This window comes from Heterocephalus glaber, unplaced genomic scaffold (assembly GCF_053883595.1).
Source record: "Heterocephalus glaber isolate CG9 unplaced genomic scaffold, H.glaber_assembly_v1.0 deba00001546, whole genome shotgun sequence".
Taxonomy (NCBI): domain Eukaryota; kingdom Metazoa; phylum Chordata; class Mammalia; order Rodentia; family Bathyergidae; genus Heterocephalus; species Heterocephalus glaber.
The window spans coordinates 3,873,117-3,896,976 of NW_028258339.1; the positions used below are offsets into that span (position 1 = coordinate 3,873,117).

Here is a 23,860-nt window from a genome sequence, read left to right on the forward strand (position 1 = left end):
CCGGTACAGGGGAAAGGGGAAACAGTCAATTCACCAGAAAGGCATCAGATAGCACAAATGGCATAAGAATTTACAACAAAGGAAGGAATACTCTCTAATGAAGGGATTAATCAGAGAAAGCTGACAGGCAAAGCAGGAGGAGGCCAGGAGCCCAGAAACCAAGATAGCTATCCTTCATCCCCAATAAAATGCAAAAGAGACAAGTGGCGAGTGACAACCCAACTTAAGAGAAAACTCTTATTTAGTATATAAATATAAATACTCACACTTATGTATATATAAAGAAAAACAGCATGATGTTTTTTCAGCAGATGGTGTTACCCTCGTGTGGGGGACCCTGGAGGATGTCGAATATCCCAGAAAACCCACAACAGTTCTGGCCCTTAGAGAAGAAATTGAAAATGCAGGTGCAGCAATCTCAATGACCAAGGTTACCCCAGCAGCAGTTCGCTGTTTATTAAAACGTCTGGAAGCTAATGGTCACCACTTAGAGCACCTCTTGTCATTGTAGAGGCCAAACATAATTTGTATTAATCTCATGATGTCTCAATAAATTTAGTAGTAAAATATTTGTACAAATTTTTCTTCTCCTGAAGTGTGTATATATGTTTTTGGTGGAATCTGCATGTATTTTCACTCCAGGGTCACTATATTACTGTACTAGATACACACGCATCCCCTTACTGAAATCACTAACTCTAAGTTAACTTTCTATAAGGCGCCTCCTAACCAACCTATAAATCCCAGAGATAAGGCCCTGACAAGGACAAACAGGCAGGAAGAAGTCAAACAAAGCCCAACAAAAAGAATGTGTATGTAGGCAGGGGTGCCTGGTTTAGGGTCCTGTGAGCTGGGATCCATCCAAAGACAACCCAGAAAATCAGATTGTGCTAAGTTCCAGGTTGCCACCTAGGAGAAAGGGTCCCTAACCATAATGAAAGGAACTGAGGACCTAGGCCCATGGGAAACTATCTTTTCCAGACCCCCTTCCGTCTCTTGGGGTCAGCTTCTGCTTTCTGCTTTTTCCTCCTCACAAACAAAGTGTCTCCTTCTTTAAAGTCAATCCCTGTAATTCATTATTGGTGCTGAGGTTTCCATCCAAGCTGGCTTCTCTCCCCGGACGTGAGAACTACTTTATACATACATGAGGGGTGAGCAAGTAAATAAATATATCATAGATAATAAAGCCTTCTTTCTTTCTTTTCTTTTCTTTTTCTTTTTTTAGACAGGGTCTTGCTAAGTTGCCCAGGCTGGCCTTGAACTTGTGATCCTCCTGCCTCCCAGTAGCTGGAATTACAGGTGAGCACAATCATTTACGGGCTTCTTAATTTTTTATTTTGTAATTTTTTTTTTGAGACAGGGTCTTGCTACGTAGTTCAGGCTCCCCTTGAACTCACAGCGATCCTCCCAATTGCTGGGATTCCAGGCATGTGCCACCACACCAGGCTATTTTGTAATATTTTGTTAGTTGTTTTTCCATCCTCACACCTCAGTAGAGGTCTTGAATCTTAACATTTTCCTAATTATTGCATCATCAGAGCTCCTCCGTTTTATGGACAAGGAACCTGAGACTGTCAAGTCTGTTACCTCCAATCCAACCCTTGGTAAAAATCAATGCTGCTTAGTTGGCCTTGGGTTTTTGTCTTTTTCTTTTCCTTTGGTACAGGGGATCGAACTCGGGTCCTTGAGCTTTCGGGGCAAGCGGCTGAACCACTGAGCTAAATCCCCAGCCCAAGGGTTTTTATCTTTTTAATTTAATTTTTTTTTTCTTTTTGAGACAGGGTCTCACTGTATGTAGCCCAGGCTGGCCTTGAACTCTCAACAATCCTCATGCCTCAGCCTCCTAAGTGCTGGGATTACAGCAGTCTGCCTCTTTTAACTCTTTTAGCTTTGCCATGGGATGCAGACGGCCACATGGCCCATTTTAAACTGAGGAGCCAGGAAAGCCCCGGGTATGAGCGACCCTGTTCGAAGGAGCCAATGGAAGGCCGGGCGGGCAGAAGGTGCCGCCTCGGAACCCTTGGAGCGCAGAAGGGCGCGGACTCCAGCTTGTGAGCGGCTGGCGGCTTGTGTGTGTGAGCCTCCCCTAAGTGAATGCATAATGTCGAAGGCCTCCTCACTTTCTCCAGACGTTCTAGAAACGAGGCTTCCGCAAGGAATGTCCCAGGCGGCGTCTTTGCCATCTGACCCCTCGGCTGTATCCAGAGTACCACCCAGGGGGTATAGCTCCATGGTAGAGCATTTGACTGCAGAGTTTCACCCCGCGGGCTTGCGCCTCTCCAGGAGCCCGGGAACGCCCACTCTCCCGCCCGGGACGGCGCAGAGCGAGGGCCCGGCCGGCGATAGAATGACGCCACTTTTGTGACACGTAGAGTTCGGCTTCGCCGCCGTTTTTGAACTTGCGGAAGACGAGCGACTTCATCAACCACAACCGCGGGGGGCTGGAGGAAAAGGGCCTTTCAGAATGTGAAGTGCATTTGGGCTGGTGGGGAGGCCAGGCTGCCTTTAGGAGCTTTGGGGTCTGAGAGCGGAGCCCAGGTGAGGGGACAGTCGGGGGATGCGGGTCTGTGATCCGTGATGGATGGGGACAAGTGGAAGGACTAAGTAGGGGTCCTGTGGATCGAGTGACTTGGAGGACAGGGTTAGGGAAGGCCGTGGGGCAGGGGTAGCGGCATGTTGGCTATTCGACCAGAAATTTATGGAGTGAGTGAGGGGCTTAGGGTGAAGGGAGTCCAAGACAAGCGATGCTGGTCGGACGAGTGAATGATAGCGGGAATCTGTGGGGTGAAAAGAATTTGTGAAGTGCAGGATGAAGGTCCCTGTGGATGGAATTAGGAATATGTGGGGTCAGTGTTGAGATTCTGCTTGAGATCAGTAATACATCTGTGAATAAACAGAAATCCCAGCCCTTGTGGCATCAACATTGTGATTTTTATTTTATTTATTTATTATTTTTTATTTTGGGGTTGTTGGGTTGGAACCCAGGGCCTCATGCATGCCAGGAAGCGCTCTGCCGCTGAGCTCCACCCCTAGCCTGACTTGTGGTCCGGATTTATACTAGTTTCCTAAGGACTGCGGAGCTTCAGCACCTTTTAACCTGCGTATTGATTGATCAGGGGACTGACTCTCTTTTGTGAAGTGCTAGTTCAGATCTCTTGCTCATTTTTCTGAATGATCATTCTGCCTTTTTCTTGCTGGTTTGTAGGAACTGTTTTTATATATGTAATCAGATGCCTTTCCTTTATCAATGATTTATTTTGGAAATATCTCCTAATTTTTGGATTTTCTTTCTTTCTTTTATTGTTTTGGTACTGAAGATTGAATCCAGGGCCTGGTGCAAGCTGGGCAAGTGCTCTTCCACTGAGCTACATCCCCACCCCCTTCTCTTTCCTTTATCGAGTTTTTGAATATGAAGATTTTAAGTTAGGGCTCAGTGGTAGAGTGCTTGCATAGCACTCTTGAGGGCCTGGGTTTGATCCTAGCACTAGAAAAAGAAATTTTTAGTTAAACAGTTAATGTAAACTTAATGTATTAATGTTGTTCCCTAGTGAAAAATAGACAATATCCTCTGCAATGTGGGAGGAAATTTAATCTCTTTAGGACATGCAGAAGGCCAAGTGGCATATGTAAAATTCTTGGTGCTATCACATCTACAGACGATTTCTTTGCTTTTTGTTCTTCAATCACCTCATCCTCTAATCATTGGGTCTACGGCCTTGGACAAGTCACTTAACATTTCTCTGTTTCAGTCTCCTTGCTGAAATGAAGATAATGGCAGGGCTAATACTGTGAGGCTTGGAATGACAAGTGTGTTAATACCTGATTATTATCCGTTCATTATAGTTTTGTAACACTGATTTTGTATATATTTCATAGCTCTTCCATGACCTCAAGGTTATTACTGTTCTTGTGACACCCAAAGAAATTCAGCGAAAGGAATAAGATTTTTGTCAGGTAGAGCTTAGGTTTGGAGAGCCACAAACCATTGTAATATCTAAGATTCTTTTTTGTCTCCAAGAACCCATTTTGGTCCCTTTGAAGGCAATATCCCTATTAAGAATGCACAATCAAGTTGCATGTGGTGGCACACTCGCAAGAGGATTTCCACAGATTTGAGGACAGCCTGGGCTAGTGAGTTCCAGCCTGAAGTACATAGCAAAGCCCTGTCAAAAACAACAACAAAAAAAATAAAGCACAATCTGGCAGGCATAATGGCACACACCTGTGATCCCAGCGCTCTCACAGGCTGAGGCAGGAGGATCACAAGTTCAAGCCCAGCCTGGGCAACTTGATGACTTAGTGAGACCCTGTCTCAAAATAAAAATAAAGAGTTGGGCTTGTAACTCAGTATGAAGGCTCTGAGTTCAGTCCTCAGTACTAAAACCAAACAACAACAACAAAAACAAATGAAATGATCCAAGGCAGACATGGTGATGTATACCAGTAACACCAGCTACTCAGAAGACTGAGGAGGAGGATCACAACTTGGAAACCAGCCTGGGCAATTCAGTGAGACCCTGTGTCAAGGTAAAAAAAGAGTTGGGGATGTAGCTCAGTGGTGGAGTGCACCTGGGTTCAATCCATTGCACTGTAAAAAACAAAACAAAAAGAATGCATGATCTACAGGGTTGTTTGCTATAAAATAATTGAGAACATGTGATCTGCTTCTTCACTCTGCAGTTATATATCCATGCCATTAACTTTATAGTACTGCTTAGCTATTTCTATGATAATGCTTAAATAAAAACCTCTCGGGCCAGGAATTTAGCTCAGTGGCGCCGCTCCTGCCTAGAAAGTGCACGGTCCTGAGTTCGATCATTAAATAAATAAATAAATAAATACCTCTCCTGTGGAAATTTTCAAGCACCCACAAACTAGAGGGAATCATAGACCCCTATGATGCCCGTCGCTCAGTCTCACCAATCATCAACTTGTGACCAGTTGCATTTCATCTAAATTGAAAAACTATGGGCCACGGGCCAGATCTGGCCTGCTGCTTTTTAATATAGCCATGAGCTAATGGTTATCACATTATTTATTGGTTGGAAGGAGATTAAAAGAAGAATATTTTGTTACATGTGAAAATGACTTGTGAAATTGAAACTTCAGTGTCCATAAATAACATTTTTTTTTTGCAGCATTGCTGTTGAGCACCATTAGTTTATGTATTGTCCATGGCTACTTCCACTCTGTAGTGGCAGCGCCAACACAGGCTGAGGATCCCTAATCTGAAAGTCCAAAATATGAAATGCTGCAAAGTCTGAAACATTTGAATGCTGACATCATGTACAAAATTTTCTGGTGTTGGAGTTTGGATTTTTTTCGTGGTATTGGGAATTGAACCCAGAGCCTTTGCACCAAGCTACTTGCCCTGCTCTTTTTAATTTTTTGAGAAGGTCTCACTAAGTTTTTTGTTGTTGTTGTTTTTGTTTTTTTGGTATCGGGGATCAAACTCAGGACCTTGCGCTTGCAAGGTAGGTGGCAGAACCACTGAGCTAAATCCCCCGCTCTAAGGTCTCACTAAATTGAACTTGTGATCCTCTTGTCTTGGCCTCCCAGAGTGCTGAGATTGCAGGCATGCAGCACCTGGCCCATTGGGATATTTGGATTAGGGATGCTGAACTGTTAAAGTCTATGTAAATGTTCCAATCCCCCCCCCCCCCCAACAACAACAACACCTCTGAAATACTTATGGTCCCAAGCAATCAATCAGTGTCTGGCCTTCAGTGACACTTCAAAGCTCTCCCTCTTCTCTCCCTAATTTTATTTTAGCATTAAGCAGTTGAACTTCTTTTCTTTTGTATTTAGAACACCTAGACATGCAGTCAGATTTTTGAAACTGCCATATAGTCACTGTTTTAAAAATCCTTGAGGGTGCTGGGCGTGGTGGTGCACGCCTGTAATCCCAGAACGGGGGGGGGGGGGAGTGCTGAGGCAGGAGGATTGCTGTGAGTTCAAGGGCAACCTGGACTACATAGTGAGTTTGAGGCCAGCCTGAACTACATAATGAGACCCTGTGTCAAAAAACAAAAACAAAAACAAAAAACAGCACAACCCCCAAACAAACCAAACAAACCCCCAAACTGTATTTTTTTTTTTTGGTAACTGTTGGGGGAAAATATGGCTTTTAAAATGATTTTTGAATAGTATGAAGTTTGGTGAACAAATTTTAAAACCATCAAGTTGAATCAGGACTTAAAAAAAAAACAAGTCCTTCCGAGCCTTGAGGAGGCCCCCCACCATGACCCCCCTCTCCTCTGTAGCTGTAACGCCTTGTTTTGGTACAGATAAAATTGACAACTATGCCCTGCAAACAAAGTTTAAGACTCTCTGTTCTCATATGATTCATGAGACACTGTCTTCTTTCAAGGCCGTTACAAAACTGTCTGCCCTTGTTTTGTTCTGGTAAACTCACTTGCTACCTCACTAGAAAAACCACCTTCTTTGACAAAATGTATAAAAGCTGTAATTTCTCTTTGTTTAATGCTGTTCCTTTGGACAGGAATCTGTTGAGCTGGTGTACATCTTACAGTCCTCCTGTTTCAGTCCGTGGGTTTCTCTAGCCTCTTGGATTCCTGCAACAAACTCATATGAGCAGATTTTTCTAGACCAGACAAGGAATAGGAGAGAGAGAGAGAGAGAGAGAGAGAGAGAGAGAGAGAGAGAGAGAGAGAGAGAGAGAATAATTGAAAAGAGAGAGAATAATTGAAAAGAAATGAAATGGCTTTACTCTGGCTGTCTTTTCTTCTGTCATGTGCAAGGTGAGTTTCTAATTTTAAAACAGAGAGCCCCCCTGCCCCTTTTGAGACAGGGTTTCACTACGTAGTCCAGGCTGGCTTTGAACTCACTATGTAGCCTAGGCTGGTCTCCAACTAACAGCAACCTTCCTGACTCAGCCTCTCCAGTGCTGGGATTACAGGCCTTCGCCACCACGTCTAACCCAAAAGGCCTGTTTTGTTTCTGGGGCGATTAGGGCAGCCTAAGGCGACTGTTTCCTAAGCACAGGGGAGGAACAGGCTGGCGTAGCCAGGTTCTGGTTACCAGCACATCAGTGTGTGGTGCAGGACAAAGCCTGCTTCCTTGGAGGATCACTGACCTAGGCCTGCATCTGATTTCATCAGGAAATCCATTCCGTTAGTTTTTGGTGCTGTTGGCTACTTTATTCAAACAAACAAACAAAAAACAAATATCAGACAGAACCCCCCCCCCCCTTCAATAGCATTCTTAACAAAAAAGAGGGGAAAAGATCGAAGCTGCACGTGGATTCTTTCTAACATCCCATCCTCATCTCGCTGCTTGTTTCACACCTTCACAAGTCAGCATTAATCCTTCTTTTAAAGATATTTAGTTTAAGATCATATTTAGAACCTCTCAGAGGTCTCCAGTTCTTTTTGAACGTGAAAATGCATTTGCTCCCATCTTGTCTATTTTTTCTGTTCATGTTGTAACAACAAAAAAAGAATCCCATCCCTTTTGTACATATGCCTGTAAATTGTTTTAGTGCTGCCCCTTTTCTCTCCTCTCTCCTCCTCTCTCCTTCCTTTATTTTTTTCCACCATCAGCACAGTTAAAATTTTCTTTAATGCAAGGAAAACCGTCTTTAGTTTAAGTCACCTCCCCACAAAGATCCCTGTGAACAAGCCCCAGGCACCTTAACAATGAGTCCCGCGTGGCTGCGTCTCCATCTACCGGCTCCTACTACTGAACGAACCGGTGCCAGGCTGGGAGCGGGCCTTGGGCGGCAGGGGCGACACCCGAAGCCCAGCCTGAGTTCCGGGTACAGACCACGCCACGCCTCCTGCCCAGCACGATGTCCCCCATAGCTGCCGATCAAGAGTCAGCGAAGGGGTGGCTGAAGTGCCTGCTTGCTGGCTCTGGCTTCTTATTGCTTAGGCTGGGGACTGAGGGGTTGGTCTAGGGTCACTAGGTCTTCTGCAGCCCCACCCCCACGCAGGGGTAGGGGAAAGTAGGGAACTGTAAGGGTGAAAAGCGGGGGGTGGGGTGTGTGTGGGGGATACAGAGAGAGACAGACAGAGACACAGAGAGGTGAGACCCCATCAGGCAGGAGCTGGGGTGACCAGCAAATCTGGCCCGCAATGGCTCCTGGATGGAGCTACCACAGGCTGGCATGTGGGGAAAGGGAGACAAAAACCACAGCCTTTGAACAAGTGGTCCGGAGGTTACTGGAAAATTCGGTCAATTGGGCCAGGGATTTAGCTCAGAGGTTCTGCCGGCCTGCCTCTTAAGCGTCCTGAGTTCGATCCCCGGTACCAAAAAAACCAACAAAACAAAACAAAACAAAAAAACCAGAAAAGAAAATTCAGTCAAGTATGAAAAGTGTCATCGTACAGAAGACCTAGCTTATACATTTTTCCAGAAGGTGCTCTCTCTCCTTCGCAGCCCTGAAAAAAGACAGCAGTGGTTGGGCCTTGCATCTGATGGCCCTGCTGGGTGAGATGTGGTGGGATGTGAGGGTTGAGTGTATGCAGGGAAAGGGTGATCGCAGAGGCACAAAATCGGCTCAGCCCAAGTCCGTGGCAGAGCTGGAAGGAAACCTAAGTGGAGACAAACCGAAGGAGCTCGGGCTCCCTATCCACAAACAGCTCCCTAGGTCACCATTGATGCCCATGTCATCCAGCCAGAGACAGCGCACTGCTGGGACAGGAAAGACTGGGACTGGAGAGAGGCTGTGTGTTCATGGGGCTGTCCATGTTGTAACAAAAAGAAAAAAAAAAAAGAATCCCATCCCTTCTCTACATAGGCCTGTAAAGTGTTTTTCTCTCTCTCTTCCTCTCCCTGCGCTCTCATACTCCCCTCTTTCCCATTCTCTTTTTGGCCATTGCAATACTGGGGATAGAACACCAGGGCCTCAAGCATCCTACCATTGAGCTACACTCTCAGTCTATACTCAGCATCTTTTAATCATTTAGTGCTGTTTTTAGTGGCCATTTGCCTTTCTTCCTTAACTTATTACCCAGTCTTTAGTGCTGGAAATTTATTTATTTATTTATTTATTTATTTATTTATTTATTTATTTAGTGGTGCTAGGGATCAAGCCCAGGCCTTCATGAATTCTAGGCAAGGGCTCTGCCACTGAACTATGCCCTAGCCTAGCCCTTTCCTAAACTTTTATTTTGAGACAGGGCCTCACTAAATTGCCCAGGCTGTCCTTCAACTTGCAATTTCCTGCCTCAGCCTCCTGATTAGCTGGGATTATAGGCATGCACCACCATACTTGGTGATTATTTTAGATATTATAGTTTTAAAGGCAAAACTGTGTTGACAGTGCCTGCAGTTAAGTCTCTATACACATTCATGGATATTACTTTAGGACAAAAGTTCCTGAAATGTAGTCCCCGGGTCAGACACAGTCATCAGTAAATTAACATATTTTCACATCCAGCCACTGAAGATTAACCTTGTGAGCTCTGAACACTTCTGCACCCCACCCATCCCCAATTGTTCTCCAGAGAGAAATAGAAAATGATAAAGTCTAAGGTAAATTATTTGTTCATTTCTCATTTTATCTTCCCACAACAAAATGGGAAAGGAAAGTTAGTTGCAAGTAAGATTTAGAGAAATTTAGAAAGACTAGAAGATCAACATATAGACAAAATTGTTGAGGCGATACATAGGCCATCTGGCTTCACTTCATGCAAACTGAGCTAAACATTTTGGTGATAAGCTTCCTGGCAGCCACAGTGAAAAGGGCAACATGATCAATTACATGATCTATATTCTGCATGAAGGGAACCCAGTCTAGCTCCTCACCAAGTCAAGGTTTCTGGCACATTAGCCTAATAAGTTTTATTATTAGGTTTTCCTGAAGGCCAGTGGTTTTTAGCTGAGGGTGGTATCATTAAGAGTTGTTCTAAAGAGGCTATTTTTTCCTTTTATTGGTACATTTTAGGTATACAATACAGTTACATTCATCATTGGGATCTTGTACCTTTACATGATGCATCTTGGTTCTTATTTTTCCCCCTTCCCCTGCCTTCCCTTCACCCCCTCCACTCCTCCCTATTTATAAAAACTTTGTTTCCATTTTTTCCTTTTCTCATATTTTTCCCTTTCCCTTCTTTCCTTTCCCCTACCCCTCCCACTTCCTCTACCCCTTTGGACCTTTTCTTCCTATTTCACATTATCAATTATACATTTTAATCCTTATTTACACTTTCAGTTTCTCACACCAGAGAAACTATTTGGTATTTACACGTTAGTCCTATTTATTTCACTTAAGGGTATGGCCTCAATGTGCATCCATTTAGCTATAAATGTCTCTACTTTGTGAGTAGTACTCCATTTTATAAAAAAACCCCACATCTTCTTTATCCAGTCTCCAGTTGATGGGCATTAAAGAGGCTATTTTTAGTTAAAATTCCCTGGCAGATGCTTGGAAAATGAGTTGCTGTCCTGTTTTTCCATGGTTCCTTTCCTATCATCTCAGAGTTAGTGGGGTCATGACTTAACTCAAAGCCAGTTTCTTCTCTGCTCTTTCTTTTTAGCCTTTATTTTTTAAATTTCAAAATTTTTTTTTCTGGTACTAGGGAATCAAACTCAGGACCTTGTGTTTGCAAGGCAGGCGCAGCACCACTGAGCTAAATCCCCGGCCCAAGTAGCCTTTATTTTTAACCTGCAAAGGTAACTTACTGCAAATATAAACAATATAGCACAGAAATAAAAAAGAAATACAAAAAAGTGGAATATCTCAGTAATCTAATTTCTGCTTTCTACCCCGACATATCTATTTTGGAGATGATCCTTCCAGATCCTTCTCATCTATGTGTAGATGTATATGTATAAATGTGTGTAGATAATCTTTTTATTGCTATGTATTTTTCCTTACTACACACACAAAATGCATACTTCTGTTCTGCAACTTTTTCTTGGTTCATGGATAAAATGAACCCAATAAATGAAGTTTATATATTTTATTATGAAAAAAATCTTTCCATTTATTTATTTATTTTTGTGCTGGGGTTTTGAATCCAGGGATGTTTTGCCAGTATGTCTCCAGCCCTTTTAATTTTTATTTTGAGACAGAATCTCACTATGTAATTCAGGCTGTCCTCAAACCTATGACTGTCCTGCCTCAGCCTCCCAAGTAGTGTGGATTACAGGTATGCACCATGATGGATGACCTTATTGTCCTTTTAATGTCTGTTTAATGGCAGACCCTTGTTGGTTGTCCTTTTTAATTTTCTCTAGTTTTTCTTTTATGTATAATAGTAATAATAGTAAGAATCACAGCTACCGTTTACTGAGTGCCGTGTGCCAGTCACTATTGTAATACATTATAATGGAATCAACTTATTTAATTTACCTAGCAACACTTTGTCCTAAGTTCTATTGTTATTCTCACTTTTCAGAAGAAAGAAATGAGGAATAGAGTTTTACAGCTAGTACCTAGCCGAAATAATGACACAATATAAATACATCTTTTATCATTTACCAAGTATTTGTGTAGGCCAAATTCTGAGGCTTGAATGTGGTAGGTCAAATGCATACAGGTTTATAAACATAAAGGACATCTTCCAAATTGTATTTTGTTTTTTAAATTAAAAGTTAAAAAAAATTATTTTGAGACAGGGTCTTACTATGCAGTTCAGGCTGGCCTTGAACTCATTATGGAGCCCAGGCTGGCCTTGAGCTTGCAGTGATCCTTCTGCCTCAGCCTCGTGTGTGCTAGGATTACAGATGTGCCCCACAATGCCCGGCTTCAAATTGTATTTTCATATTGTGTAATCAGTTTAACATGTGGCCATGAATCATCTACAAGAAGGTTTATTTCCTAATATTTTCTCCAGCACCAGACATCATCAGTAGTTTTTAGTTTTTGCTGTTTTTGTGATTGAGCCTTATATCTTATTTTCATTTGCTTTTCTTTGACAATTAAATGAACTTCAGCATCTTTTTATGTAATAATTTTCTATTTTGCATTTTTACTTTTGGTACTGGAGATCAAACTCTGGACCTTGTGCTTGCGAAGTAGGCGCAGCACCACTGAGCTAAATCCCTGGCCCCTATTTTGCATTTTTTCTGTAAGTTCCCATTTTCTTCATTGCCTTTTGCGTATTGATTTCTAGGAGCTTTTTATATATGAGTGATGTGAATTTTGAAGCATGCCAGGCGGTGATATGTCTCTCAAATTTTTTAAAAAAATTCTTTTATCGGTACATTTTAGGTATAAAATATGTTTACATTTATCATTGGGTGTTTGTACCTGAACATGATGTATCTTGGTTCTTATTTTTTCCCCATTACCTGTCCTTCCTTCACCCCCTCCATCCTTCCCTGTTTACATAGATTTCATTTCCATTTTTTTTCTTTTCTCATAATTTTTCCTTTCCCTTCTTTCTTTTCCCCTTCCCCTCCCACCACCCTTACACCTTTGGACCTTTACCTATTTCAAATGATCAGTTATTCATTTTAATCATTTTCATCCTTATTTACACTTTCAGTTTCTCAAACTAGAGAAACTATTCAGTATTTACACATGTGTGTCCTATTTATTTCACTTAAGAGGATGGCCTCAATATGCATCCATTTAGCTATAAATGTCTCTAGTTTCTCGTTCGTTATGTATGAGTAGTACTCCATTTTATAAAAAACCCACATCTTCTTTATCCAGTCTCCAGCTGATGGGCACTTGGGCTGTTTCCAAGCTTTAGCTATTACAAACTGTGCCACTATGAACATGGGTGCACATATATCGCTGTGGTATGATTCTTTTAATTCTTTGGGGAAGATACCCAGCAGGGGAATAGCTGGGTCAAATGGGAACTCTAGCCCTAGTTCTTTGAGGTATCTCCATGTGGCTTTCCACAGTGGTTGCACCAGTCTGCACTCCCACCAACAATGGAGAAGGGTTCCTTTCTCCCCACACCCTCGCCAGCATTTGTTATTGGTTGATTTCTTGATAGCAGCCAATCTTTGTGGGGTGAGGTGGAATCTCAATGTTGTTTTCATCTGCATCTCTCGAATGACCAGTGATGTTGAACATTTTTTCATATGTTTATTTGCTGCTTTTACTTCTTTGTCTGAGAAATGTCTGTTCATTTCAGATGCCCATTTTTGAATTGGGTCTTTGAATTTGGGGGTCTGATTTTTTTCAATTCTTTATATATTCTAGATAGTAGACCTTTGTCTGAGGTACAGCTGCTAAAATTTTTTTCCCACATTGTAGGTTGTCTCTTAGCTCTGCTGGTGGTTTCTCTTGCAGTGCAGAAGCTTTTTAATAAGATGAGATCCCAGTTGTTGATTCTTTGTGCTAGTTCCCATGCTACTGAGGTTTTGTTCATAAAGTCTTTTCCTATATGCCAATGTCTTCAAGAATTCTACCTAACTTATCTTCCAGCAAGTTTCATGTTTCTGTCTTAATATTTAGATCTTTAATCCACTTTGATCTTAGTTTAGTGCATGGTGAGAGGTATGGGTCTAGTTTTAATCTTTGGCAGGTTGAAATCCAGTTTTTCCAACACCATTTATTAAATAGGCTATCTTTCCTCCAATGAGGGTGGTTGGCTCCTTTGTCAAAGATGAGGTGGCTGAGTATGTCTGGAGTTGTTTCTGCATCTTCTAATCTATTCCACTGACCCTCAGGTCTGTTTCTTTGCCAGTGCCATGCTGTTTTTATCACAGTAGCTTTCCAGTATAGTTTCAGGTTGGGGATTGTGATACCCCCAGCCATGTCTCTGTTGCCTAGAATTGCTTTTGCTATTCTAGGTCTCCTCTGGTTCCAAATGAATTTTTGGATTGTTTTCTCTAGTTCTGTGAAGTATATTGTTGGAATTTCAATTGGCATTGCATTAAATCTATGTAGTAGTTTTGGAAGTATGGCCATTTTCACTATATGGGTTCTTCCTACCCAGGAACATGGGATGTCTTTCCGTTTTCTTATATCCTCCTCGATCTCCTTTTGCAGAGTGCTGTAGTTTTCAGTGTAGAGGTCTTTTGCTTCCTTTGTTAGGTTGATTCCTAGATATTTCGTTCTTTTGGATGCTATTGTAAAAGGAATTGTTTCCCGAATTTCTCTCTCAGTGAGTCTGCTATTTGTGTATAAGAAGGCTATTGTTTTTTGAGCATTGACCTTATATCCAGCTACTCAATGAATCTGTCAATTAGGTCTAGAAGTCTTTTGGTGGAGTTTTTTGAGTCTTCTATGTAAAGTATCATATCATCAGCAATTAATGACAGTTTTACTTCTTCTTTTCCTATATTTATTCCTTTTACTTCTTTCTCTTTTCTAATTGCTGTGGCTAATGTTTCCAGAACTATATTGAACAGGAGTGGTGATAGTGGGCATCCTTGTCTTGTTTCTGATTTTAGGGTTAAAGTTTTCAGTTTTTGACCATTTAGTATGATGTTGGCTGTTGGTTTTTCATAAACATCCTTGATCGGGTTGAGATAAAGACCTTCTATTCTAATTTTCTGTAGCATTTTTATCATGAATGGGTGTTGGATTTTGTCAAATGGCTTTTCTGCATCTATTGAGATGATCATATGGTTTTTGTCCTTGACTCTGTTAATATAGTGTATTTCATTTATTGATTTATGAATGTTGAACCATCCTTGCATCCTTGGGATAAATCCGACTTGGTCAGGGTGTATGATCTTCTTGATGACCCTCTGTATTCTGTTTGTCAGTATCTTGGTGAGGATTTTTGCATCTATGTTCATTAGGGAGATTGGTCTGTAGTTCTCTTTTTGGGTTGGGTCTTTCCCTGGTTTTGGAATCAAAGTAACACTTACTTCCAGGAATGAATTTGGAAGCCTTGCTTCCCTTTCAATTTCCTTGATGAATTTAAAGACTAATGCCGATAGTTCTTCTTTAAATGTCTTGTAGAATTCAGCAGTGAAGACATCCAGACCTGGGCTTTTCTTTGTTGGTAAATTTTTTATTACATTTTCAATTTCAGTCATTGTAATTGGGGTGTTTAGAATTTCTATATCTTCTTCATTTAACTTTGGCAATTCGTATGTGTCTAGGAATCTGTCCATTTCTTCTGTGTTTTCCATTTTATTAGAGTACAGGTTCTCAAAGTAGGTATTGGTGATCCTCTGGATTTCTGCTGGGTCTGTTGTGACTTCAGTTTTTTCCTTCTTAATTGCATGGATTTGAGCCTTTTCTTTCCTTTTTTTGATAAGGTTGGCTAAAGGTTTATCAATTTTATTTTTTCTTTCGAAAAACCAACTCTTTGATTCATCAATTTTTTGTGTTGTTCTCTTAGTCTCCATTGCATTGATTTCTGCTCTGATCTTTATAATTTCTTTTCCTGTACGAGCTTTGGGTTTGTTATGCTCTTTTTCTAGGAGCTTGAGGTTCTGCATTAGGTTATTTATCTGAGTTCTCTCTGTTTTCCTAATATGGGCATTCACTGCTATGAATTTCCCACATAGAACTGCTTTCATTGTGTCCCATAGATTCCTGTATGTTGTACTGGCATTATCATTTACTTATAGAAACTGTCTAATTTCTTCTTTAATTTCCTCTGTGACTCATTGGTTGTTCAGGAGGGTATTACTCAATTTCCATGTGTTTGTGGGAGTTTTGCAGTTTCTTATGTCATTGATCTCCAATTTTATTGCACTATGGTCTGATAATATACAGGGGGTAACTTCAGTTCTTTTGCATTTACTTAGACTTGTCCTATGAGCTAGGATGTGGTCTATTTTGGAGAATGACCCATGTGCAGCTGAAAAGAATGTTTATTCTGATTTTGTGGGGTGGAACACTCTGTACACATCTATTAAGTCCATTTGTTCAATAGCTTGGTTCAGTTCTAAAATTTTGTTGTTAATTTTTTGTCTAGGTGATCTTTCTATTTGTGATAGTGGGGTATTGAAGTCCCCCAGTACAATTGTATTAGTGCTTATTTGGTTTTTCATATCCATTAATATTTGTTTTGTATAGTTGGGGGCATTCATATTTGGTGCATATATATTTAGGATTGTCATCTCTTCCTCTTGGATTGTTCCTTTCACAAGGATGTAGTGACCATCTTTGTCTCTCTTCATTAGTTTTGGTTTGAAATCTACTTTGTCTGCAAATAAGATTGCTATCCCTGCTTTTTTCTGGGTTCCTGTGGCGTGGAGAACTGTTTTCCATCCTTTTACTTTCAGTCTATGATTTTCTTTTTGATTTAGGTGTGTTTCTTGTATGCAGCATATAGGTGGATTTTGCTTCTTAATCCATTCTGTCAGTCTATTTCTTTTGATTGGTGAATTGAGGCCATTAACATTGAGAGTTATAATTGATAGATATTGACTCATCCTTGTCATGATGTTTTGCTGTTGTTGGCTCTTATTCCTTATTTTTTCCCCCTTTCCATTTAGTTTCTTACCTTACCTGGTGGCTTCCTTCTGTTGGGCCGCATGGAGTTGTGTCCTTCATTGTCTTTTTCTAGGATATTGCTTAGAATTGTTTGGAGTGCTGGTTTGGTGTTCATGAAATTTCTCAGGTGTTATTTGTTGTGGAAGTATCTAATTTCCCCATCGATTTTGAAAGATAATTTTGCAGGATACAACAGTCTAGGTTGGAAGTTATTTTCTTTTAGGGCTTGAAATACTTGACTCCAGGCTCTCCTTGACTTGAGGGTTTGTGTTGAGAAGTCTGCCGTGATTCTGATGGGCTTTCCTTTGTAGGTGATTTGTTTCTTTTCTCTAACTGCCTGTAGGATTTTGTTCTTCTGTCGGGTTTCTGGGATCTTGACTATTATATGTCTAGGTGTAGATTTTTTTTGATCATGGCTGGGTGGAGTTCTATATGCCTCACTTATCTGTATGTCCAATTCTCTACCTCTGTCTGGGAAGTTTTCTACTATTACTTCTGTGAAGAGTTTTTGTGTGTCAATTGTACTTTCTCCTGCTTTTTTGTGAACTTCTCTCAGTCTTATGTTATTCTTCTTTGCATCATCTAGCAGCTGTTGGATTGATTTCTTGTGGTCTCTTACTATTTTGAAGAGATCTCTATTTTCATGGTCCTTCACCGCAATCCTGTCTTCTATATCTGATATTCTATCTTCAGATTCCCTTAATCTGCTCTGCATGCTTTCAATGGAGTTTTTAATTTCCTGAATATCTGTTTGAATCTGTTTCATGGTTACCATTTCTTTCTTATGTTGGGCATTCATGGCTTCCAGCATGTTTCTGAGCTCATCTATTTTTTTTTGTCTGTTTCTGTTCTAGAGCCTCTAATCATGTCTTTCACTCTGCTCACCATATCTGTAGCTATCTGAGAAATTATTTCTGTTTTGAATTTTACTAGAGCCTCATTCATCTGTCTTGTTACTTCCTGTGCTATCAGTTCAGGGTGTCCAGGTTGTTGATTATCAGACTTTTCCACCTTGTTTCCCCCCGAATTTGCCTTTGGTGGGGTGGAAGTCTGGGTTTGTGCCTTGCTTAAATGTCTTCTCATTTTTGTTTTTGGTACTGTCATTGGTTTAGTTCCTAGGTTGAAACTTTCAAGTTGCTTATTGTAAAGTATCTTTGTTGATGTATTTAGAACCCTTATGGAATGATTGCTTCTCAGAGGTGTCTTCCAGATATAGCTGGTCTTTAGGTTTTGAGTCTATAATGGCTCTGAGGCTGTCTCATTTTCTTTATAACAGGAAGGACAACTGATTAGATCAATCACAACACCTTAGCCCAAGTGATACAACCAGCAACATAATAGCATCAAGTACCTCTGAGAAAATGACAATTTGTGGTAGTTATTAATCTATCACCTTTAACTGTGTGAATTAAATCAAAACAAGGACCAACCTAACATATGTTTATAGGGAATAAACTCTTCAATATAGCAACTTTACCCTTCAGGATGAGGAGTTCAAAGGAGTTGGGGAGGGAGGAATAGGTAAGTAGAAGGATAGGGGAAGGTTAGCAGTGAGGCCAGAGAGCACAGGCAAGAGAAGGAAAGAGAAGAAAAGAAAGATAAAGAAGAAATACAAATTAGGGGCAGAACAGGAACACAAAGGGAGACGAAAAAACAGCAAGGGGGCAAGGCAGAGAGAGAGAGAGAGAAAGAAAAGAGAAAAGAAAGAAAAAAGGAAAAATAAAAACTTTAAAAGAGTAGCAAAGAAGAAAAAAATTAAAAATAAGAGCAAAAAAAAGTGGTAATTTTGAAAATAACAAATAAAAGATAAAAATGAAGGGCCTCCTTCAGGGTATGTCTCTGCTATCACAATAGACAATGTAGGCAGCAGTGTCCAGATATAAGTCAATGAGTCTCAGTAAGCCAGTCACAGATTCCTGAGATTCAGGCAGATTTCTGGCTGTGAGTCCCAAGTTGAGCTCCCTGTCCTCCTGCAGGGTTGAACTCTGCAAGGTTGTATTGCAGTTTCCAGCTGCCCTTCCCCTGAAGATAGTCCAGGTTCCGATGGGAGGTCATGATCCCTCCAACTTACCAAGTACGGTGGTCCAGTGTACCTTTATTGCAGAGATTCTCTTCACTTTTCCAGTGGGCTTCAGTTTTCATCAGGGAGCCTGAGAGAAGCCCTCTCTCTGTTGTTCACTTCTGCAGCTCAGGACAATGACCTTTATGCTCCCCTGTGCCTCGACTAGGTCTCTGGCTAGGTCTCCTGGTCGAAAGTGGGGAGCGAGCCAGACTGAGCAGGGCACACTCAGCCTGCACCTGCTCTACCCACCTGTCTCTCAACTTTGTTGTCACTTTACCCTCACTAAAATGTAAGATCCTTGAGGGAAGATCTTTTTGCCTTGTTGATGGGTGCATATTAGTATTATGGACTAATGAGATTCTTTATGGTATACCAGCATAGGTTTATAACATATTTTGCTTATTCTCATCCTCATCATTCCCTTCTCCCTTTTCTCCTTCCTCTCCCTAATTCCCTTCACCATCTCTAGAAGACTACCTTCTATTTTCCTGTCCTCTCTCCTTTGCTTTTTAATTTAGTTTTAGTTTTTTTATATAAGAGAAAGCATGTTATTTTTAACTTTCTGAGGCTGGCTTATTTTGTTTGACATGATGGTCACTAGTTCCATCTGTTTGAGAAATTTTGTGTCAGGTGTCTTTCTGGCTGTATCCCCAGTTCCTTGAATATGGTTTGGTATTCAGTAGGTGCTCAATAACTGCTTGCTGAAAGAATGAATGCTATTTTGTTTGCAGTTCTAGGGACTGGACACAGGACCTTGCACATGCTAGGTTATTTTCAGGTAATAGTCTTCCTACATATAAATCCATGCAGAGCCTCTGTATTGCTTGTTATGATGCTTGTAGTGCTTCCAAATTACAGTTATGGAGATCATCGCATACTTGATTCATTCACTCCCTGTGAGGTTGCTTTCATTCTTTCATTATTATAAACAATACCATAGTACAGTGTCTTCACACATGTTCTTTGCTCACATATGTGAGTATGTATATAGAATAATTTTTAAAAATGGAATTGATAGCTAGCTGGATATGGTGGCACACACCTGTAATCCTAGCACTTGGAAGTAGATTGCCTCAAATTCAAGACAAGCCTGGGCTACAAAGTGAGTTCAAGGCCATCCTGAACTACATAGGGAGACCTTGTCTCCCCGCCAAAAAAAAGAAGAAAGAAAGAAAAGAAATTGATAGTCAGTGTGTACCCTTTAAGTTTTGATTGACGTTATCAAAGTAATTGCCTCCAAAATGTATTGTTTCAGCATACACCCAACTCACAATGCTTATCAAATGCTGATTCCTAATAAAATGTAAAGGAAAAATGGTGTCTTGTTTTAGCTTGCATTTATCTTTGTGTAAGTTGAATGGAGCATCATTTTATATGTTTAAAAACCATTTGTATTTCTTTGTCTGTGAATTGATGATCATGTTCTTTGAGCATTTTTTAAAAAGTTAAGCCCTTGGTTTCGGGCTGAGGGTGTAGCTCAGTGTTAGAGCACTTGCCTAGCATGTGCAGGGCCCTAGATTCAATATGTTGCACTGAAAAAGAAAAAAAGAATAAACTATTGGTTTTTTTGTTTTTGCTCTTCTAGGAACTTCCTCTAAATTGAGAAAATTACAAGGTGAGACCAAACAGTCAGTGAATATTTCAAATTTAAAATGTATTGTAATAAAAGACACATTGCAGTTAATCCCTCTGAAAATATTCCCTCTCTCTTCGAACACACTTATCCCATTGTTCTTGCTACTTTCTGAAGCCGTTCTGGAAGTTCTCTTTTGTGAGTGCCTTTAGTTGCATTGTCATGGCTGCCCCAATGTCCTGAATCAGTTCAAAATGTGTACCTTTCACGGTCATTTTGACTTTGGGGAAGAGCCAGAAGTCACACAGTGCCAGATCCAGTGAATAAGGTGGATGGGGATGCACTGTAATGTTTTCATGAGCCTGCTTTTCTGTTGAGAGGCTCAGACAGAAAGTTGGGTTCAATTCAAGTAGTCCCCCATGTGTTTACACACACATACATCTTCTCAATTCTAAAGTTGTTTTTTTTGGCAGGGTATTGCTAAGTTGCTCAGGCTGGCCTCAGACTTGTGGTTCTCTTTTCACCCCATTAGTAGCTGAGAATATACTTGTATGCCAACACACTTGGCTCCTCTAGTTATTTTTTAAAGTCTCCTGCCTTTTTTCTTTTCTTTTTGTGGTGCTGAGGCTGGAACCCAGGACCTGGCATACGGTAGGCAAGTACTCTACAGGTGAGATACACTTCTAGTCCTCTCTGTCTTTATTTCACGATTTCTCTTTCTCTTTATTTAAATTCTTTTTTTTTTTGAGACAAGGTCTTGCTGTGAATTCCAGGTTGGCTTTAAACTCACTATGTATCCTAGGCTGACCTCGAACTCTTGGTGATCCTTCTACCTCAGCTTCCTGACTGTTGGGATTACAGGCGAGCACCACCACACCTGGCTTCCTTATTTAAATTCTTACTGCATCTTATATATATTTTTGTGTATAGTGTGAGGTAGGAAATCCAATGCCATATTTTTTATTATGGCTGTTCAGTTTTGAATAATCTGTTTTTCCACACTTATTTATAATGCTGCTTTTATTATATATACTACATTTCCCACTTTATTTGTATCTATTTCTAAATTCTATTCTGTTGCACTAACTCTTCTTGCTAAGAGCAGGATTGTAAATCATTTCACTCATAAATTATGCCACTCAAAGTGTATTCTGCATGTGTTACTGTGGTAAAAATGAGCAGAATGAGCAGATTGTGTAGGAATGTGCTATTATAGGAACCAGTGACATTTGAGGATGTGGCTGTGGACTTCACTCCAGAAGAGTGGCAGAAGCTAGACCCTGCTCAGAAGACTCTGCACAAGGATGTCATGCTGGAGACCTACTGTCACCTGGTCTCTGTGGGTAAGGGAAGATTCCCTGTGTACTGATGAATCAAATCTACCCCATCCTTCAGAGCTGTCAAGACCCTGACCTTTATGATTTTTCCCTTCATGAAGTGTTTTAATCATTTCAGTTGTTAATGTTTATATTTTTGTTCTATTTGGAACTTATTTTTGTGTGGGGAAAAGTTAAAGATCCATCTTTGTGGGGAGAATCTTGAAATTCATCTGTTCTTCCTGAATTTCTGAGCTCCCAAAGCCAAGGCCATTACTATTTTCTCTTTTCAGTGTTCAGGTGTGAACCTGGATGTACTCTTCAAGTTGCAACATGGAGAGGATCCATTCTTCACAGAGAGTGAGTTGTCAAGGTGGATCTGCCCAGGTAAGAAAAAATTGGGAGACTGACAAGAGAGAGTCTTCACTGGGCATGGTGGCGCATGCCTGCAATCCCAGCACTCTGAGAGGCTAAGGCAGGAGAACTGCAAGTTTGAGCCCAACCTGGGCAACTCAGCAATTTAGTGAGACCCTATCTCAGAGTAAAAAATAGAAAGGTTGAGGGTTGTGTGTGTGTGTGTGTGTGTGTGTGTGTATTATTTCCCTTATAACAATGGCCTCCTTTGTTCCTTAAAACGTATCAGGCCTCTTTTATAACATCCGTCTGACAATAGCTACCTTTCTGGAACTTTTGTCCATTACCACCTGTTTTTTTTTTTTTTCACTTTGGAGGGGCATCTATTTGATTTTACTTCTCATGTCTTCTTTCAGACAGGGAGAAAGGCCTTGAATCTTCCCTGCCATTCACTTCTGGAGAACTTTAATTTCAAAGGGATATACCCGAAAGAGCCCCAAAGGATAATTCATTGTACTCCATTTTAAAAGTCTGGCATATTGATGATCAAATAGATCAGATAGATAAAAGAAACCAAGACAGAGTTTTAAGGCAAGTCACCATCACCAGCTACAAGACACTGACTGAGGAAACAAGCCCCAAATGTAATGCATTTGGAAAAATGTTCAATGAGGACCCAGACTTTGATCCTTTAGGTAAAAAATCCTCTGTAATTATGATCCATGTGAAAAGAGCTTGAAATGTAATTCAGACCCAGTAAATTGTAATAGGGAAACCCCCATTGAGAGATTTGGATGTGGAGGCCACCTTGCTATAGTGCTTCCTGTTCTGTGTCTGAGAATGAAGGCATCATTCACACTGGAATGAAGCTCTGTGGAGAGAGTCAGTATAAAAAAGTTGTTAGTCATAAACAAGCCCATATGCAGGGCTTGAAAATTCAAGCTAGAGAGAAACCCAACATTTGTAGTATGTGTGGGAAGGTCTTTATCAAGAAGTCACAACTTGCTGTACATCAAAGAATTCACACTGGAGAGAAACCATATGTATGCGGTGAATATGGGAAAGCCTTCAGTGAGAAATCACACCACATTGTGCATCAGAGGATTCATACTGGATAGAAACTGTATGAATGTACAGAGTGTGGGAGGGCCTTCTCCCAGAAGTCATCCTTCACTGTTCACCAGAGAGTCCATACTGCAGAGAAATCTTATGAGTGTTTTGAGTGTCCAAAAGCCTCTCTCACTCCCTCTCCCTCTCCCTCCTCCTCTCTTGGTTTTTTGAGACAGGCTATCTGAACTCACTATGTAGCCTAGGCTGGCCTCAAACTCACCCCTGCCTCAGACTCCTGAGTGCTGGGATTACAGGGAAACCTCTTTTTAAAGGGCCTTAATCCCATTAATGAAGGAGAAACCACCGTGGCCTAATCACCTCTATTTCTTTTGCAGTGCTGGGGATGAAGTGCATGGCAGAAAATGTTCTACCCTGATCTTCATCCTAGTCCCATCTCTTTTATAAAAATTTATTTTATTTTACAAATTATTTTAATTGTACAAATTTATGGGGTACAGTATGATAATTGATAATTCAATACATGTATATGTGTAACAAATCAGGGTGCTTAATATTCTCATCTTATATATTAAATTTTTTATGAACACATAATAATTGTACATATTTGGGGGGTACAGTGTGATATTTCAATAGATGTATACAACATACACAGATCAAATTAGCATAATGAGCATTTCCTTTCCCTTATTACTTTGTTTGGAGCCTCAAGCTCTTCTCTTCTAGTCATTCATAAAATACATAATGGATTATTGTGAACCACAGTGATCTCCCTGTGCTGGAAAACACCGGAGCTACTTCCTCCGATCTGACTGTCTTTGTGTGCTTGTTATCCAGTCAAATCCCCTCTGAAAGGGCCCATCTCTTAATACTTTCACCTTGACAACACCTGCATTTTAGAAGGGACACATTCTTTCACTGAAAGTGAAGCCTTTTTGTTTGTAGATTTATCTCAGCAGTCTTGGCCCATTCTGAGCAAGTTGTGTTCTTTCATAGTCTGCTTAAGTAACTTTGATTTGGCAGATGCCTTCAGAGTACAAGGGAGGCTGTAGTGGATGCCATGGTCTTCATGTTTGTGTGCCCCCCAGTTCATATGTTAAAACCTAATCCTGAGGCTCTGCCCTCATGAATGGGATCAATGCCTTTGTAAAACA

General features: G+C 40.8%; 1 pseudogene; it reads left to right on the top strand.

The window, feature by feature from the left end:
• The first annotated feature begins 2,673 nt into the window (after positions 1 to 2,673).
• Positions 2,674 to 23,589, top strand: Znf630 (zinc finger protein 630; annotated as a pseudogene).
• Positions 23,590 to 23,860: the final 271 nt, after the last annotated feature.